General features: G+C 35.9%; 1 protein-coding gene across 1 annotated transcript in view; it reads left to right on the forward strand.

Moving 5' to 3' along the window:
- The first annotated feature begins 15,823 nt into the window (after positions 1–15,823).
- The window catches only part of LOC143237151 (MICAL-like protein 2), a 67,213-nt gene continuing 64,449 nt past the window's right edge, over positions 15,824–18,587 (forward strand). The window contains exon 1 of the mRNA XM_076476081.1: positions 15,824–15,992. The gene's annotated coding sequence lies outside the window, so the exon portion shown is untranslated. The remainder of the gene's footprint in view (positions 15,993–18,587) is intronic.

Here is an 18,587-nt window from a genome sequence, read left to right on the forward strand (position 1 = left end):
CATTCCCGAAGTGGACCAAACAGATAGCTCCATGTGGCTTTGTTTCGAAACGCCCGGCATGGCCAAGTGGGTTAAGGCGTGCGACTCGTAATCTGAGGGTCACAGGTTCGCATCCCCGTCGCACCAAACGTGCTCGCCCTTTCAGCCGTGGGGGCGTTATAATGTGACGGTCAATCCCACTATTCGTTGGTAAAAGAGTAGCCCAAGAGTTGGCAGTGGGTGGTGATGACTAGCCGCCTTTCCTCTAGTCTTACACTGCTAAATTAGGGACGGCTAGTGCTGACAGCCCTTGTGTGGTTTTACGCAATAATTCAAAAAATAAAGAAACACTATGAAACGACGGATTATATTATTTTAAGATTAATTTCAGTTAAGCCTCGTTCTGTAAGTGTTAAAGCTCTAGTGTATCTTAAAAAAAGAAAGATGTGCGTGTGTGAATTTCGAGGCTTTTTTCAGGTCATACAACATATTTTTTCCGCTAAAATAATTATTACCAGCAGAGTAACAGAATTGGACCGTATAAGGAAAGCAGGGCACGCTTAGCGTCATTTTTTTAAAGCTCCCTGACTAATACCGAATTAGTTCGAAAACTAAAACAATAAAAACAGTAATTATAGCTTTTCTTTACAGTTTTAACGACCTACAGGTTTCCTGGTTACGGACTAAATTAAACACAGACGCTAGTTTTAGCGGCCCTTTTGTACATTGGGTTGTGTAACCGGGTCATTACTTATTTTCGATACTGCCCTGGGTAACCGCACGAGACGAGTACTAACTTACGAATGACAAGGTAGTTCAACAAATAAACTACACGCTTTGGCTGTTCATAGTTTCTCTGATTTAAAAAGGCCCGGCATAACCAGGTGGTTAAGGAACTCGTCTCGTAATCTGAGGGTCGTGGGTTCGAATCCCCGTCACACCAAACATTCTCACCCTTTCAGCCATAGAGGCGCTATAATGTAACGGTCAATCCTAATATTCGTTGGTAAAAAGAGTATCCCAAAAGTTGGCGGTGGGTAGTAATGACTAGCTGCCTTTCCCCTAGTCTTACACTACTAAATTAGAGACGGCTAGTGCAGATAGCCATCGTGTAGCTTTGCGAGAAAATTTAAACCAAACCTTTTTGATGTCATTTTACTGAATCAATAAACTACCTTGATGTTATGACTGATACCTATTATGTTTAGTCAGAGTAATCAGGATCAGTAAATAAAATTGTTCTTACTTCAAAACAAAATCAATTCACTTAGAAATTTTTGTGCATAGAAGATAGTTAAAAGCGTAATGTTTTACTTTGAAAACAAGTGATAAACCATAGGGTAAAAGAGTCAACACGCGGCTGAACACGCCGCTTAAGGATATAATATTGTTTACCGTAATACAAACCATAAAGTAAGAAAGTCTCAGTCGATGCTTAAATATACAATATTTCACCTTGTGACAAACATAAGTGTACGAAAATATTAGATGCTGCTTAAACATATTATTAAAACATAATAACGAGCGATAGTGTAAGAATATCTATTATAATTATATGAAATGGAACAAAATATGCTTCCAGCACCTGATTTGTCTTTTGTTCTTTAGCCTAGATGTATATCCATGTATTGAAGGAGATAAAATTGTGTAAGAATCATGTTTAATAGAAATCCTCGATACACGAAACGTCAGCAATATTAAACATAATATGATACTGTTTTCGTCTTGCAAGGTTACTGAATTGTGTTTTAAATTTATATTTTTGTAAACGACGACAGAAGTTCTGACATACACATATTTTAATATATTCTGATATTACATGTATATTTATATATTATAACAACTAAACACTGATATATATATTTTCTAGAACCCATTTACTTAATTCATGCACTAATTATTTGTTTCCCAGTATACTTGCAGATTTACAATACGAGAAGCTGGGTTTCAATACCCGTGGTGGGCAGAGCACAGATAGCCCATTGTGTAGCTTCAGGTTTAATTACAAATAAACAAATTATAAACGAGAAAATTAACTGTTAATTTGCTTATATACATAAGAACTTGTTCTTACAGATCTGGTGACTGTATTTTAAGTAGTTCAAAAGTTTAAGTCAGAAGAAAAACTCATAATCCAATCCAACCCAAGTTAGCGAATTTAAAGTAAAATTCTGCTGTAGTTTTTACCAAAACATCAATAACTTATTATCATGTATAGAAACAGTATTACTTAAGACTGTTACAATTCATGACGATACATGTCACTGGTGGGAGAAATCTCATTGGAAGTTGTTTGTAGTAGATCGTTATAAACATTGGTTGTACAAGTATCTGATTAGAAACCTAGGTGATGTTACATTAAATCTTGTTTACTTTGTCAATCAAATGCAAACAGCCTAAAGATAAATGTACTAAAATTAAATAGAAATTATTTAATTTATAATAAAGTTATTTGATTTGTGATAGGAATGGTGATCTTTTTTTTTCTTTTTTCTTTTACTTTGCACGAGAAAGTGTTTTACTGGGATTGTTTAACGAGAACCAGTAGTTAAAAAAAAATACATTTTTCCCAACAGCACTACACTGTTTAACTGCAGCATTAATAATGTAAGTGGAAGGATACACGAAGTAAAATTATAAGTTTATTTGTTGTAGTGTGGTTTTACCGAATTTTGTTTTCAGTGGCATTACACTGGATGCAAGTTCTTTCAGATTGTACGCTTTCTCTGTTAGAAGGCAAAAGATACGTGAACAGTCTATTATTTCAGAGCGTGCCCTTTCTGTATCCCCAACGGGGGGGGGATTAATATCCCCAACATACATCACCCCATAAAACGATTTTCTTTATCAGAGCGTGCGTGTGAGCGTTATTAACGAATTATGTGGAACAGTTACCACCCAGCTTTTTAACAAAATGAACCGAACGAGGCTTAGCAGCAAGCGATTAAAGCTAATTAACGTTGTAAGTATGATGCACCGCCTAATTGCTACTGTGTCGAATGAGACGAGTTATGATGGTTAACACTATTTACACCTAATCATAAACTAGCATAACAGGTAGCCAATAATTCTGGTTCTTCTGTCAGATTCAGATTACAGTCTCAGATTTCTACATATTTTACATCAAAGTAAAATCTTCAAATAGCAAACCGTTTCATTGTTTATGTATAGTGAATTAAACTAACAAAAACACTTGTGTTACTTTTCCTATCAGTTAAGTTATTATGTTCTCTTTTTTGTCATATGTCATCTGTGTTATGAGATTCTCTCTTATTACAGGTTATTTTTATTTCTGCCATCACATGTTCTTTCATACTGAAATACTTAACTAATTTAAATGATTATTGAGGTGATTCTGACAAGACGTGTGTATTGCAAATGTTTTTTTGTCTATGTTTATTAATGTTTATTTCACATAAGTGATAGGCGTTACCACGACGCACGTGTGTGAAACCCATATGGTAATTTACATAAGTTGTCCCTGAAAGTTATGGAACCCCACCACACAGGACGACTATAGAGGCGTGATGCAGGTTCAAACAACTCTCTCTTTGCCCCTGAATCGCCTCTGTATTTTTTTACTTAGCAACAATAATGCTTTTCTTACCAGTTTTGGTTAACATGACTGTAGTGTTAAATATGCATGCCTGCTATAAAGACAAAACTCCTTGGTTACTGAGATAGAGTTCGAAACCAAGCAGTCTAAAACGGAAAGAGAATTAATCTCAAGTAGAAATCGCATGTGATGTGGTCGTCTCCTAGCGTTCAGCTAATAATTTAAGACTATATTTAATAATAATACACTAACTTAAGACCATGTTTAAAAAAGATAGGACATGGCTTGTTTGAAGTGGTTTTATCTCAAACAGAAGAGCAATTTCAGCTTACGACTCGATAGTGGTGAGACTTACTACAAGTGTAAACCACCTATTACACTAATTTAAGACCATATCTAATAACTATATGCTGACTTAAGACCTGTCTGAAACACCTACTTAATAATTATACACTGTTTTTTGTTTAATTTTGCGCGAAGCTACTCGAGGGCTATCTGCGCTAGCCGTGTTATACGCTGTCTCAAGATTGATGTGTACTACCTGTTTAATAACAATATAACTTTATATTACTTTTCGATTCCCCTCGGTGGGCTGAGCAGATAGCCCGCTGTGGCTTTGCTATAAGAAAAACACACACAAACACACATTATATTACTTGTTCACGGGCCACATTAAATATATAGTTTTATATTGCTTTTGTAAAAGAAACACTAAAATGTCTGATAATATGTAAAATATAATCATATTTTAGCTGCAAACATTGTGATGAACAATATAAACCTGTATTTCATGTATTATTATATAAATGAACAATTATTTGCCGTTTACAAACCAAATTAGAATAAGAAACAATCTATAACATTTTTTTCCCATTATTTATCACAGAAATGTTATGTTGAATTAAAAATGTGATTGGGTGTGACCAGTGGTTAGCCTGTCGGGCTACTGATAGTAAAAAGTTCGAGACCTGTTGCTTGTGATCAAGTTGTTCTTTTCTAGCTGTTAACGCGTTATAAGAAAGACAGACAATTTCATTGATCCCTTCAAAAAACTGAATAGAATTTTTTTATGACAGGGTAACTGTATTCGTTGTGGTGGATTGTTGAAAATTAGCGATAATTATATGATTGTGAATCCTAAGGATCTTCAATCTGGCCGTTTAGTTAACTTGCGTTTATATTATTTTTCCAATTGAAACGTCCGTTTCCACTTGCGTAGCGTTAAAATTTACAAGGGTTACATTCGGTCTTCACCTGAACCTCTTAAAAAATCATTTACGTCTGTTGAATTTCGTTCAAATTCATTTATAATCTTCGAAGCACGTTTCACAGGGTATTATTGGGATTACCGCCGAAATATCACTACAACGTCCATCTTATGATTCAATGCTCTCTAAACATTCTTGTGTTTTGTTTCAAGACTGTGTATTTCTGGCCAGTTTCTTGAACAAAGGTGATAAGGTTATTTTTATTCAGAATTAATCTTAATCAGAAGTTATTAACAATACACAGACTTATAAGAAACAACCACGTTGAACCTATAAACCTGAAAACCTAACATTAAATTTTCTTTACAGCCGTTTTTTTTTAACGAACTTATTTTATTTTCTCCCCGTTACAAAGTTAGGTACCAATAATTATTGGTGTGTTTGGCGGCTTTATAAACACCAATAAATATCCCTTCCAATCTCATCGTCACATTGAAATAATTTAGCAAAAAAATAGTTTGAAGATTTCAGTGAAATTTTCAATGTTAGTTCTTTTAAGATAAGGAATTTTAAATTAATTTAAACAAGCAAATTGTTTTCGTATACACTTTATTCCTTTTTTTTCATAGATCAAGCCAAACGTCATTCATTTTTTGCCAGCAAAAAGAAATTTTTTCAATATTTCCTCAGGCCTTCTTATTTCAATAAATTTTGACATACAGTATTTCAAGAGAAGGGATAGATATATACTCTGCCCTCCTTTTTTAATAATTCATCTGTTTTTTAGGCTTAAGAAAAATTCAAAGTTTAGAGATGAAACGTGGATAAAAGTCACGTGACTTAGCAAGATACGAAACCATGGTGAATATTTTTTTTAACACAGGTGACTGATGGGTGAATTAAACACAGCAACAAATAACATCGTTTCATAGAGTTGGAATTCTTGTCAGAACTATGACGTCATCAACCTTAGCACGTGAATTATCTTAACATATCTATTCGATATATTTGAATCAAAAGATTAGGCGTTATGATCACGTGTTTGTGCAACTATTTGACTGATAATAATCTGTCTTCAACAAGAGAACGGATAGAATGTAGTGACCTTGTAGATAGATACCTGAGCACTTTGACCTCTCAAGTGAAAAAAAAACACGTTTGTTTTGCGGTTATTTGGAGAGCCAGAAGAAAAGTGAAATCATTTTGGAACAGTAATTAAAAAGGCCCCAAACGAGTAATGTCTTATCAATGATCTGAAATACACACCAAGCCTGGGGTTGTACTCGAATTATTCATGGTCTACCTCAATAGCGGTGTACACTCCTATAGGGAAAGACCCGGCATAGCCAGGTGGTTAAGGTACTTGAATCGTAATCCGAGGGTCGCGGGTTCGAATCTCCGTTACACCAAACATGCTCCCCTTTCAGCCGTTGGGGCGTTATAATATTACGGTCAATCACATGATTCGTTGGTAAAAGAGTAGCCCAAGAGTTGGCCGTGGGTGTTGATGACTAGCTTCTGTCCCTCTAGTCTTACATTGCTAAATTAGGGACGGATAGCACAGATAGCTCTCGTGTAACTTTGCGCGAAATTCATAACAAACCAACCCTAAAAGAAAACGAAAAAAAAAAGGGCTCAGTTGTCTTCTAGTACGAACACTATTTAAAATCTTATGATAAATAAGATATCAAAAGTATGTGTGTGTTTTACTTAGAGCAACGCCACATTGGGCTATCTGCTGAGACTACCGAGAGGAATTGAGCCCCTGATTTTAGCATTGTAAATTCGTAGACTTACCGCTGTATCAGCAGGAGGCAGATGAAAGGTAAACTTCATTATTTTGATCACACTACTCTTAAGCTTGGTTGTTGTTAAGCAAAACAATGGAATATCTTTTGTCTGGCCATCACAAGTATCGAAACCCAAATTTACGCTTCGTAACCTGTAGGCATACTGCTAAGCCAGGTGAACATTTTGGGATGTTTCTAAGGTAGCTAATACAGTTGAGTAAAAGTCAGATCAGTTGTTTTTTGTTTTTGTTTTACTGTCAGGTTTTAAAATGGTTGAATAAAACTTCCTTTTTCTCAGATGCCCATTTTTATTTAAATATCTTTATGGCTGAATAAGATATTTGAAGAAAAATTACATACCCTCTCCCCTCCCGGACTAGGTGTATGCGGCACCTTAGTCCAGTTTACATCAGTGATTCTGTGGGTGACTTTGTCTTCAAACGTAATAGTCGAAACTGTTTAATATTATGTTGATTAAAGAAACCTTAGTGGCAGTATTTAAATATAAATAACTATTATATGCAGGGGAGTAGATTTTTTACAACCGATGGGGGGATGATTTTTGCAACCACTTATGACTTATGTGGACTGTGGACTGTTCAATTTGCAAATTGGTGATCTCTGACTACGTGAACCTGGAAGCTGTAAACATGCAGTCACAGAGTAATCTTGTTGCTACGATACTTGCATGTATACTTAGGCCTACTGACTGATACTTACGAACTATCGCATAGATCGTAAAGCTCAGAAGCACGCCTATATTAACGATGTACATTTCGGCTTCTGAAAAAGTCTACATCTAGGCCTAATTATGTAATTCGTTTGGTAAGATCACGAGAATCACAAGAACAAACACACAATTTGTAGGCCTGTGATGCAATAAAACAATTCAACAGACCAAACTGTAGGAGGGGATGATTGTATGCACCATACCCTCCCACCTAAAATAAAGGGGGATGTATACCCTCCACCCCCACCCCCCCAGGATCTACGCCCCCGATTATATGATATAAAAAAAGATTGGATGATCAGTAGCTTCAAACCCAAAACTACACAAGTAAATGTAAAGTTAAAATTATATGAGTAACTTTTCAAAAAGCAACACTTAATGAACTAACGGCACAGAAAATTAGTGACTTCCAACGAAAACTTGGATACTTTAAAATACGTTTCCCACAAATTCCTTGTGTTAACCCAAGAAAGGAAAAGTAGACACACATTTGCCATGTTTTTTTTTAAATCTTACAATATTGTGAATAAACCAAGATAATAAAACAATATTTAAAAATAAATTATGAGAAACCAATACATCAATTTTGTTCAATTAGTGTTTTTTTTTTAATTTCGTGCAAAGCTACACGAGGGCTATCTGCGCTTGCTGTCCCTAATTTCATAGCGCAAGCTATGTCATCACCATCCACCGCCAACTCTTGGGCTATTCTTTTACCAACGAATTGACTATCACACTATAACGCTTCCACGGCTGAAAGGGCGAGTATGTTTGGTGTGATAGAGATTCGAACCTGCGACCCTCAGATTACGAGTTGAGTGCCTTAACCACCGGCCATGCCGGGCCTGCTGTAGTTAGAAAAAGAAATGTTGAACATATTTTGTCAGTATTAATTATTTTGTTTCAAATAATGTTTTCAGTATTTAAAGTTTTATCTAAAAAAAACCGTTTCGATATTAATCTATTAAACAGCAATTAAAAGGAAATTATGCTTGTGTTAGATTTAAAACTGTATCCTACATAATTATCTTAAAAACTAAGGGCCATTCGTTGGACACGCGTGCTTTATTTTTCAGTGTTAGCTACGAGGAAGTTCGCGATTTTCCTGCAAGTGGTCGTGTCCTCTGTCGTTTGATTACGTGTCTATTTATTAACAAAAATATTTCCAGAATAAATTTGTGGGTTACGTCGTAACAAGAGATATTGTTTTTGTTATTATCTGTGTTCCGTGCATCAAATATTCGCTATATTTTTTGTAAAATAAAATATAAAAATAAAATTACGATGAGTGATTTGTTCTTTTCTTCTCTAGCTCAAGTCAACACAATGGGAAATCTACTCTTGGCTACTATTAGTATTGAACCATGAATTTTAGCGTTATAAACCCTCCAAGCTTACCGCTGAGGTAACGGGAAGTTTTTTCAATAAATGACTTTTGCCTGGTACCAGATTTATTACGTGCAACTGTCGGAAAGCCGACTGACTGTGTACTGTAATTTTTTTACTCTAGTTAGAAACAACTTATTGACACCAAGCTGTGTGGAGGTAACATTAGAGTGTAGCACTTCAAGGTGTTGCTGTAGGCACCATTCAAATTTCAAGGGTGGAGCGGTACAAATAGGATGTATATAACGGTCTAAAATGAAAACGCCGCTACATTCAGGGTTTAAGAACAAAAACGCAGATTATTTATAATAACATTTCGAAATAAATTCACCACTTAAGAAAACACATTTAATACAAAGTATCTGGACAGGACTTCATACAAATATTAATAACTAATTTATCATAAATATTAATAAATCAATATAAATAAAATCGGGAAAAGTTTTTTTTTTAAATTTCGCGCAATGCTACACTAGGACTATCTGTACTAGCCGTCCCTAATTTATCAATGCCTTATTATGTTACGGTCAATCGCATTATTCGTTGGTAAAAGAGTAGCTCCAGAATTGGCGGTGGGTGGTATGACCAGCTGTCTTCCCTCTGGACTTACACTGCAAAATTAGGGACGGCTAGCGCAGATAGCCCTCGTGTAGTTTCGTGCGAAATTCAGAAACAAACAAACTATTCTGCTCCATTAGTAGTATCTGTACGTCACCGCTAGGGATGCTGGTGTCAGTTTCATCATATGTACACACATTTACTTAACATATAAATTATTACGTAGAAGTTGAGTTATCGTTTTAATGCAACTAAACATTCATACATAAGCCAAACGATAATAAATGGATGATAAACGCGACCACAACCGTAAAAACGTAAAATTTACTATCTTACATGTTTTATTTATGGAACTGCTCCTACAATGTTCAAGTGGGGAATGAAACACCTGAGATGTTCAATTCATTGAGTTCCTGGAGACAACAATGGAAGGGTGAAGTGGAACATCTAGGATGTTCAATTCATTGAGTTCCTGGCGACAACAATGGAATGATGGAGTGGAACACCTAGGATGTTCAATTCATTGAGTTGCTGGAGACAACAATGGAAGGGTGGAGTGGAACACTTAGAATGTTCAATTCATTCAGTTGCTGGAGACAACAATGGAAGGGTGGAGTGGAACACCTAGGATGCTCACTTTACGGAGTTTCTAAGAGGAAATAGAAAGTCAAATTGATGTGAATCACTTTTATTATTTTATTGAGCTCCGGGTTTATTAGATTACGATTGAAATCTGAAATGATTGGAAAGATAGTTAAGGATTTTACTAATTAAAATTGTTTTTAAAACGTACAAAAAATGAGAATGTATATGGAGATAGAAATTACGACTAATAATTGTCACGTATGTTAGTGGTTGGCCTGTCAACCTATATAAGAAACTTATGAGACGTAAGAGACCTTTTTATGATTGTCTTGTCCATAAATTTCTTTGTTTGCTTGTTTATGGAATTTTACACAAAGCCATTCGATGACTATTAACGCTGGTCATCCTTAATGTTGAAATGATAAAACAATAGGAAAAAAAGTTAGATAACGACTCCACCCCCCAACTATTGGGCAATTCTTTCATCAACGAACACAGTGATTAACTGTAATATTGTAATGCTCCATAGCTAAAAGAACGAGCATATTCGAAAACAGTATACGAACCCGCCAACCTGAGAATGCGAGTTGAAAGCGCAAACTCATCCTCCTGTAGACTCTCCTACACATAAATATCACGAAGAAAAGGAGCTTGTACGAAAGAAACAGCTATAACCGAGGTGAAGACAATAATTCATTGGAAGAAGATACTATGCCAATGAAGTTTTCTAAGCAGGTTGTGTTTTTGTGTAATAACAAGTAAGTCGAGATAAAACGCAAACAATCAGATGGTACGGAGCTTTTCTTTACAACAACTTATCTTCAATTTGATTTACAACATTGTTTTATTTTTTTCTTGAGATTCTATAGATATGGATACTAAGTCAACTGGTTTTGATACCCGCGGTGGGCAGAGCAATGATAGTCTGTTGTGTAGCTTTGCTATCTGCGCTAGCCGTCTCTAATTTAGCAGTCTAAAACTAGAGGGAAGGCAGCTAGTCATCACTACCCACCGCCAACTCTTAAATTACTCTTTTACCAACGAATAGTGGGATTGATCGTAGCATTATAACACCCCCACACCTGAAAGGGCGAGCATGTTTGGTGTAACAGGGATTCAAACCCGCGACTCTCGGAATACGAGTCGAGTGCTTTAATCACATGGCTATTTCCCATCATGTTTTTTACATTAAATTACGTTTGCGTGTGTGTATGTGTAGTTTAGGTTTGCTAAGTTACAAGTATGCTGCTTATTTGGTGTTTAAAAGTTGCGTATAAGTAGCATTAACATTTTTTTTTGCTCAATCCATTTAACAAAATTAATGTTCATCATGTGACCCAGTGTGTTACGCCGATAGATAATAGTAGTTATGTACATAAAATGTTGCTCTGGTACCTATATAAAGGTCAGCAGTTGCCATTCGAATCATAATTACCTGAATAAAGAGTCTGTTTGTTTTATGGCGAAGTTACTTCGGGTCATCTGTTGTGTCCACCAAGGGGAATCGAATTCGAGATTTTAGTTGTAAGTCCATTAACCTAGTACTATTTCTTTAGGAAACAAAACTGCAACATTAGTAATATAAGAATTCGAAAATTTCTGTACTTTTATTTGTTTTTGTTTAAGAAATGGAAGACTACTGGACGTTCCAGAATGTAATATCTTCCATAAAATTATCACTTTTTGGTCAATGAGACCAAATGTTTGAAAGTATATTCACAATATAGAACTCTCATGAATGTCTAGGACTGTAGACCATTACATCCACTGGTTCTACATAGAAAGTTTTAAGATTATTAACCTGAGAACCATAGCAGCCAATATGCTAATAACAACCGCGATTGCAAGCGTTAGCTCTCAAGGTACATTGAACTTTAAATAGTGGGCGATGAGCAAAATAAATCCACAGTTTTGGTAAGTTATAGAATGATTCAGATGTAACTGTGTCACTCCAGCCGTGAAGAATTGTTGCATGGTGATTTGGGCTTGTTTGAGCTGGCTTCAAACTTGAACCATTGAAAGAGTTTAATGGAACCTTCGAAAGTGTTGTTGTTCTATGGGATATAAGACTTTCCACGAATAAGACCCACATATCTGTCAACATGATAATGTACTATGTTATCAACCGTGCAGCAACTACTTGAGACAAACGACAGCCACGGTGTGCTTTGATCCATCTATAGCTCAGATTAGGACCACAATGACCACACAAGAAAGTTTTGAAATGTTGCTTGACAGACAGCAGAAACCAGCTCCAAACTTGAGCTGTGACTGATAAACGATGGTCTAATCCATCAAGTGCAAACTAATGGTAGGTGACAAGTATTAGTGAGAGAATCCATCCTGTGATCGATGGCAAAGGTTGACTCAGTCCCTGTTGAACTGATGTCACAGCGACGGAATATGCCAATATATTCCAAGCATATTTCGTCGAAATATGTTGATAAACATAATGCATGGTTACCTGTAAAGAGGAACAAAGTTAACTTATATGAAACACAGTCTAATCTCCTGCCAAGGAGGAAACTGATTATCTAACTACTGCGTGGTGTTATTTATAGTGTTCTTATTTGACGTGAAGACATTCGCAGTGTTTAAAAACCTTTACTCTTTCTGAAACAATACGGGCGAAAATAAAAATCAAGGAAATAGATATAAATATTATGCATACAATGATATTTATATTATATTTTATTTATATTATGCATAATCAATACGTTAAAATGCACTCTCCATTTAAAATGCTAAATCTGGAAACTTAAATCAATAGAATTATTGAGGAGTTATTAACAACTTTATTAATTTTCATCTTTGATAGTTGCAAAGTTAGTAACCTATTTTTTATGTGTTTATTAAAATGGCAAGGGGTCATAAATGTATTGTAAAGAAAAATAAATACAGTCTATACGTGTTTATAAGTGTAAAGAAATATAGGTTATCCTATACAGCAAAGTCCATTGTTTCTATGCTCTGGCTACGGATTTCTTGTCACTGTTGCAAAGAACAGATAAAACCAGGTCATCAACTAGTCAGATTCATTATTTTTATATTCTTGCTATAGATTTCTTGTAACTGACGTGAAGGACAGATAAAGCTAGGTCATCATCTAGTCAAATCCATTTTACAACATTCTGACCACAGAATGGTTGTTACGTTTACTACAATAACACCAACGTGTCGCTCTTATTCAAGATCGCGTGTCTGCTTTCGACATAAAGTTGCCTAAAGATAAAACTAACATCTTTATTCAGATTCTGGCGTTAAAAAACCGTGTTAACTAAGCGAGTTTTGTTTTGGCTTTGCAATTTTTAAAAGCAATACCGAAAAGAATTTCACATCTTGGAAACAGCTGAAACTCCCCCATGCTATATAGTAGTTTTGTTAAAGCACGTGCATAGAACTTCAAACTAATGGGAAAATTATCAACTAATGAATAACCCGGCATCGCCAGGTGGCACTCAACTCGTAATATGAGGGTCGCAGGTTCGAATTCTCGTCACACCAAACATGCTCGCCCTTTCAGCCGTGAGGGTGTTATAATGTTATAGTCAATCCCACTATTCGTTGGTGGTGGGTGGTGATGACTAGTTGCCTTCCCTCTAGTCTTACACTGCTAAACTAGGGACGGCTAGCGCAGATAGCCCTTGTGTAGCTTTGCGCGAAATTCAAAAACAAAACAAACAAATCAACTAATAGCCAGGCAAAGAAAATACGATATTGTAAATTAAGTAAATACTCTTAAATTTGTGGTTTATGTGAGTAGCGCTGGGTTACGAGGAGAGAAGTTTGTAACCAGATTTCCACAAGTGCTTCAAAACATTAAACTAGATAACATAAATGAGCTTCATTTATTTATGTATTTTTCCAATAAATTATTACAACGTTTTTTATAAATTATAAATATTAATGTTAGGCTTAGTGACAAATCGATCGAAATACAGAAAACTGAGACAAGCAGTTAGTTGTTTAAAGACAAAGGCTTGCATATTGATTTATTAATATAAACATGTAGGCAGTACAACTCACCTTCAATGGTATATTTATATGTGATGTTTTATTATATTTAAATACCTTTAATAATAAAAAATTAATTCCATGTTACCACGCAAGAATATCTTCTCACAGAGGGCGAGGCCAACCCTGAGAACGTAAAAATGCACCTACTCATCTTCCCATGATCATGTTTTTTTCGTTCTTGTTTCTTCTTGTTTATTCTGTATCAAACCAGAATTTCAGCGTTTCAATGTAAATTAAGTAGCGCACCTGTGAAACGATCGAATAGTCAATTGATGACGTAATGTGAAGCCAGAATAGATGGCTTTGAATAAATGACACTCCAACGTTGTCCTTGAGAGTTAGGGTCGGTTATGCGCAGAAATCAACAAACAAATTGAAAACGTTTAATTATATGGAGCTCATGGACAGAAACAAAAGTCGTCTGGAGGTGTGGTAGGAACTTTAATGATGAGGAGAGTTAAAGATGTAACAAAACTGAGCCACATTTCAGAACTCTCTTTCTTTAGATGTTGAAGTACTTAGAACTTTATTTAATTTTAGAGACGTTTCTTTGTTAAACATAAACGAGTTCAGGTACCAGCCAAGTTAACTATTAATAAGCTGTTTATCACGCTGTCAGTGGAAGATTCTTCAGCTAAACCATTGGTTATGACGTCAGGGGGAGAAGACAACATCTTTGGGGCAAAACAAGACATACTATACTTTATAATTCTAAAGGGACTGGCTATCCTTCCCAGTTTTGACGGGCTAAAGGGGCTCGCTATTCTTCACCCCTGAAAAACTTTAGCGTGCTAAATTACATACAACCAATTAACGTTGGGTTTCAAAAAAGTGCTTTATATTGAGTTTTGAAACCCCAAAGTACTCACAGACCTTGGACAGGATAAAAAGGTTTCTGACTATTCTAACGTATCTAGCAATTTTCGGGGCAGAGGAATAACAAGTCCTTTTGCTCCCCAGTGGCGGACTTACAACGCTAGAGATCGGGTTTAAATACCCGTGGTGAGCAGAGCACAGATAGCCCATTGTTCCGCTTTGTGCTTAATTACAAATAAACAAATAAGTCCAGTTACAGGTGGACTGATGAATAATGTTCTTTCGAGCATTATTTAATTAAATAAACAAATATTTAGCGTAGTAGCATCATTAGTATAAAAAATAGGGTTAAAGGAAATGCCTGTTATTGTAGAATATATCTGTTTGACTTCTAGCATACAAGAAAAAATAAAACAACATCCCGTAAAACGGTAGTGTGTATGTGCGAACGGGTTTTATTGTTACACATTAAATCTGCTCGATGTTCTTAGGGTTAAGCTTTGGGGAGCGTAAAAAAAATTGGACAAATGACCTCTCCACTGTAGCGCTGCCATTAGTTATGGTAAAATGTTCTTCACGGCGTCAGTGTTACTTTGTTTAACATCGAATTGAGAAAGTTTCCCCGGTGTTTGAACTGTGTGGACACTATTGGCTGGAGTGGTGGAACAGCGTGAATATGTTACATTCTATAATTCGTTTCGCTTTACTGACCCTCTTTTAGTTTTAAATTTATTCTGTCTTTTTATAAAGTGTCCTGCTTATTGTTAAAAAATAATAAAAACAATGGATGAACTGATTATTACTAGTAGGAATACTGGACAACTTGTAAGGTCAGTTCTTTGGAAACCAACACCGAGTTTTGATTAACGTGCAATCACATTTGTTTTTGGGCAAGAAGTGTACATGAACACATGGTCTAAAGGCGTTTCCAAGTTCTTGTTATCTTCGCCAACCGTGACACAACAATATACCCGCTCACTTTGTTTGTTCATTTGTGTTTATACATGCTATTTATGATTCGTGTAGTCATGGTAACGAAAGGTCGCTCACTAAGCGGATCAATTGGAGATATTTGCATATGAACTTTGGAAAGCGTAACGGAGCAACAGGCGTACGGAAAAAAAAAAGGGTTTTTACAGTAGTTGCTGTAGCAGAGGAGAGCAGAGGGCAATGACCGCTAACTGTAGACGTCTGGATGTGCTATGATAGTGCGGGAACGACCACTGATCGCTAGCGCGCCTAATAGCGTACCACTCACTGACTCGCGAGTTCTCCTCTACGTGGGTGTTTATATTGTATTGCAGTAAAACTAAACTTCGTCTCAGATTCCTGTAACACCCTGTTCTTTAGTAGCTAGAACAGACGAGGTAAGGTTTAACTCCATCGCTTTCCAACATAGGTTGTGTCGAACTATAATAGATAAATCTCTTATTATGCATTGTTTAGTGAAAAGTGAGCTACTCATCTGATTCGTACATTTCATGTTACAATATTGCGTTTACCCTCGCTGAAGGAAGGCAGGTGTTTTCTTAGGATAACAATGATATAAACAAATAATGACGCTGGGACGTTTCAGTAAACTTCGTTATTAATTAGGCTATTCAGCATTCTATAATAATACTAATAATGTGATTAATGCCAAAGAACAACATTAATATTTTTAAAAAATATATTTTTTAAACGTACACAATGTGTAAACACATTGTCCAGTTGGGCTGCTTGTAGACAAACTGCCCGTATAATATTTATATGTATGTATATTATTCTGTTTCCTTGCATGATTTTTTTAGCGCAAAGCTATCCAATATACTATATATATTATGTCCACCACGGGGAATCGAATCGCGAATTTTGCTATATCCTGCTGCATTCATAAGATAATACAAACCCAAACCATTCTAGAGAAAAGGTTAAATCTGTTGAGATAATGTTCGCCAATATTAGTGTTAGACGAGGCATGGCCGGGTTGTTAGCTTTCTCGGACTGACTGTTCGAAGAATGAATGTTCGCGAACCTTTGTCGCAAAAACGCGCTCCGCACCTTGAAGCCGTGGGTTTACTAAACGAGCGACGGCCAAATCCAACTATTTGGTCAAACAAAACCAGTTCAAGAGTTTGCGATGGGTGTCATAGATCAGCCGCCTTCTCTCTCGTCGTATCAATTTATTTTAAAGGACGAAATGCCCTGAGAGCATTTGTGTTAAGTTCGCGCCAAAATCTGAAAAAAACAACAACACTATTGACGTTTCTATAAGAAACAAGTCGATTACCGATCAAATAGTGAACAAACAGTTAAAAAGCTAAGGTAGCAAAAATGCACAAGGCTTTGTTCACCGAAGGGAATCGAACCCGATATTTAGGGTTATAAGGGTGTCGCTGACTCGCAGTACGGTACTACCAAGTCACCGTCTAGTTACCTGAACACAAACACTTTATATATGCAAAGTCCTTCTGACTTGTATAAGTGGGGCATCTTCTTCCTTAAAAGGCCCTCTTTACATGACAATCATATAGTTTTTACTGGGCTCTTGTTAAGTGTTAAATATTAGTTTAGTTTTTCCGTTAGTTTGTGACTTTATGTCAGTGTTAGGTTTTTAAATATATCTTTTGCAGCTGTTTACTTATTTGTTGGTTTTTAAGCACAAAGCTGCGTAATGGACTATCTGTGTTGTGTCCACCTCGGGTATGGAAACCCGGTTTCTAGTGTTATACATTTTTGACTTTCCGTTAAGCCGCTTTGGGGCGTGGTTTCGCAAACTTAACTAACATTTAACGTTTCAGTCATGTGATTATTTTATAAGATATATTTATCGTATTTTACGCCTTGTAAGACGCACTTTTTCTTTAAAAATACCTTGAAAAATTCCCATGCGTCTTCCAAGACAAAAGTGATGGGTTAAAACAAGAGATTAAACTCGAGGTCTACACAAAATGGCCTCTCATACAGAGATAGTCTCATTACTTACCAATTACAAGTATTTTCAACACCATAAAACATTTTTAAAACTAATATTGTCGATATACTGTGAAGAATATAATAAATTTGACTGTATTCACTCAGTAGGTTGAAAAAGTCAAGGCTGTATCAATGTGTTGGTTGATGAGTCAAAATATTATTTTCTTAGAACTGTCTTTCCAAAATTAGGGTGTGTTTTCCACGATGTAGTTCTCACAAGGCATGAAATACGGTAAGTTAAAAGTATTGGTTAATGAAAAGTGGGATAAACCTTTTAATAACAACAAATAAATGATCCTACAGGTCGGTAATTTAAAATCGAAAATTTAAAAATAGTTTACATACAATTATAAAAGGTTAAGTTTCCAGCAGTTTTTCACAAATCTTTTTAGGTCATTGACCGTATGTAACAAGTTACGTTTTGAAATGATGTGTTCTAACTGTTTGTTTGCTAGTTGTGGTTAAGCCTAAAGCTACACAAAAGGCTATCTATGCTCTGCCCACCACGGGTATCAAAACCCAGTTTCTAATAGTATAAGTCCGCAGACATACCACAATGTCACTGGCGAGTGTATTAATGACACTTCCATCAAGATACAGATGTGATACCAAAGTCCTTTTGTACCGCGTTTTACGTTATTGTTTTTTTTTTTGCAGATGCTCATGAAATAAATTGTTTAAAAAGGTGTTTGCACTTTGCACTTTATATACCTGTTAGCTGAGTGTAAAAGCTCACACTACACCAGGTGGTTAAAACTAGTAAACGTAGCACTACAGCTCGGGTTTGTTGTTGTGACATCAAAAGCTACTTACTCACCCATTCAGCTGTCAACGCGCGTGCATGTAAACATCTGATGCCACTCAATCTACTAACGCATAAGTAAGCGTTTTACTTTACCTCATCACAGCTAAGACGCATGTTGTTGTTTGTTTTTTGTATGTGTGTGTATGTTTTACCTTACACGTTTGGAAAAAAAAAAACCTTTACGTAGTCTCCAAGGTTTAGA

The sequence above is a fragment of the Tachypleus tridentatus genome, chromosome 13 (assembly GCF_004210375.1).
Source record: "Tachypleus tridentatus isolate NWPU-2018 chromosome 13, ASM421037v1, whole genome shotgun sequence".
NCBI classification, from domain to species: domain Eukaryota; kingdom Metazoa; phylum Arthropoda; class Merostomata; order Xiphosura; family Limulidae; genus Tachypleus; species Tachypleus tridentatus.